Genomic DNA, 2500 nt, shown 5'->3' with positions numbered 1-2500 from the left:
ACGAGCGGGGACAATCGGCAGAACGTCGGTCAAAATTCTTTGCTGCATTTCTTACGTTCTGAGTTCAAATTCCGCCGAGGTCGACTTTATCTTTCATCTAATCAGAGCAGATATAACAGGTAGCTGTTGACTACTGGTATCAACTAACCTCGCCCTTAAAACTGATAACCTTATGCTAAACTTTGAAGTCATTATTATTTTTAAAGGTGGAAACAGATACCATCGTTAGCATGTCGGACAACATGCTTAGCAGCGTTTCGCTTGTCTTGACGTTCTGAGTTCAAATTCTGCGCAGGTCGACTTTGCCTTTCATCCTTTATGAGGTCGATAAAATAAATAATAGTTACGCACTGGAGTCAATGTAATCGACTAGCTCCACTACCCCAAAAATTTCAGACCATGTACTCACAGGAGAAAAGTTTATTATCATCATCAAAGTTTGTCCGAAATGCGAATGTGACAATATTTACAAAACTGTTCCTTATCTTTGAACACGTCGCTTTTCCTTCCTCTCGTTATCCTAGTTTTGTTTTGATTGGTAAATAACGTAAACATTGTAAAAATATATATGTATGAACATGTATGTTGATCGGGTATACATGCATACGTATATATATATATATATATTTGTTTTGCAAGATTTTTTATGTATATATATATAGACACAGGGAGAGAGAGAGAGAGAGAGAGAGAGAGAGAGAGAGAGAGAGAGTGTGTGTGTGTGTGTGTGTGTGTAAATATATATAGAGAGATATATATACACACCGTGTGAGTGTGTATTGTTATACGCATGTACGTATATTTTATATATGTATGTACGAATGTATATATGTATACATATACATACATATATACATCTATATATATATATATATATATATATATATATATATATATATATATATATATATATATATATATATATATATATATATATATATATATATATATATATATATATATATATATATATATATAATGTATGTATAGCGACTTCATTAAAGGAATATAAAATTTGTCCAAGTGATCGGGGGGTAGGGTAGTTTCAGCCAAAACGTATTATCCACAAAAGCTGAAGGTGAGCTGAGGAAAAGGCAAACATTAACATATGGCAGGTGAGCCTTTGTACACTACATAATACAAGACACAGGTCGAATGCAAATAAATATATTGTATTACATAGACTGTCATAAAAGTTGCATTGATGTTGGCGGTGGCGGGATTGTATCAGATGTCTGGTCATGTGGTTCTTTGTGGCTTTTTGTTATTTTTAGTTTAACTCCGTAGTACTTACATCTTTATTAAGTGGAATAAGAAGGAGAGTGGTGTGGAAGGTGCGTGGAAGTAGGTTCCATAAGCCATCATACAACCAACTCTACCATTCCTACCAGTAGCACACCACTACCACCACCACCGCCGCCACAACGACCATAATACTAGCAAGAACAGTAACAGGTACAAGAGAAAGGCTCTTATTTAAATTTGTTATATGTATGTGCATATACACATATATACATGTGTATATATACATATATATATATATGTGTATATATATATATATATATATATATATATATATGCGTATGTATGTATATATTATATATACATGTGTATCTATCTATATCTATACAATATATATATACATATGTATATGTATATATGTCTGTATATATATAATGTTGTTTAAATCGTTTTGGGGTTCGATTTAGATATCACAGTATGCGTGAGTATAATTGTTATAGCATTATACAACGAGCAATTAAGAAAATGGTAAACAGAATGCCATAACGAGATGGTAATAGTTTCAAACATATCGTCTTCGTTTCACATAAAATTAGTGCCTTTTTGTTTTGTCCTTTTATTTGTTTGCTTTTATTTTTTTCTTTTGTTTTCTACCTGTTTTCTCATTAGTAAGTGGACAGCCATTGAAGCTAACTCTATTCTATATCCGTTTAATTGACGTTATTAACCCCCACCTTATGACAACTACTTACAGTACATAGAGAACTATATACATTATATATACACTGAGACACAACTGTGGGGTCTCTCTGCATTTGTGTGTTTGTTCGTGTTCGTTTGTGTGTGTGTTCGTTTGTTTGTGTGTCTGTGTGTGTATGTGAGTGTATGTTTGTGTATGTGTATGGGTAAGATGTTATTTTACGCATATATGTATGCGTCTGAGTGTTTCTTTAGATGCACATATATATAAATATACATACCTATATACAAATGTGTGTTTGTGTGTGTGTGTGCGTGTGGTTTGTCTGCGTGTATGCAGTGTATGTACGTGTACGTGGTGTGTACTTTTATTTGCCTGCTTCTATCTCCATCCAACTCTGATTATCTATGTATCTATCTGTCTATCTATACACACACACACACACACACATTTGATTCTTTCTTTCCAGTGCTCCATCCTATTCCATATCGTACGCATACTTTTGAACGGATTTATTGTCCGCTCATTTTGCCTTTGTACATATGCATGCATGTGTGT

The 2500-nt window shown here is 33.3% G+C and overlaps 1 protein-coding gene across 1 annotated transcript in view; it reads left to right on the top strand.

The window, feature by feature from the left end:
* Positions 1 to 1329: 1329 nt before the first annotated feature.
* Positions 1330 to 2500, top strand: part of LOC106878304 (protein Wnt-10a) — a 69797-nt gene continuing 68626 nt past the window's right edge. The window contains exon 1 of the mRNA XM_052975979.2: positions 1330 to 1455. The gene's annotated coding sequence lies outside the window, so the exon portion shown is untranslated. The remainder of the gene's footprint in view (positions 1456 to 2500) is intronic.

This window comes from Octopus bimaculoides, chromosome 23 (genome assembly GCF_046866305.1).
Source record: "Octopus bimaculoides isolate indiv1 chromosome 23, ASM4686630v1, whole genome shotgun sequence".
Taxonomy (NCBI): Eukaryota; Metazoa; Mollusca; class Cephalopoda; order Octopoda; family Octopodidae; genus Octopus; species Octopus bimaculoides.
This window is presented reverse-complemented; position numbering and strand designations above follow the sequence as displayed.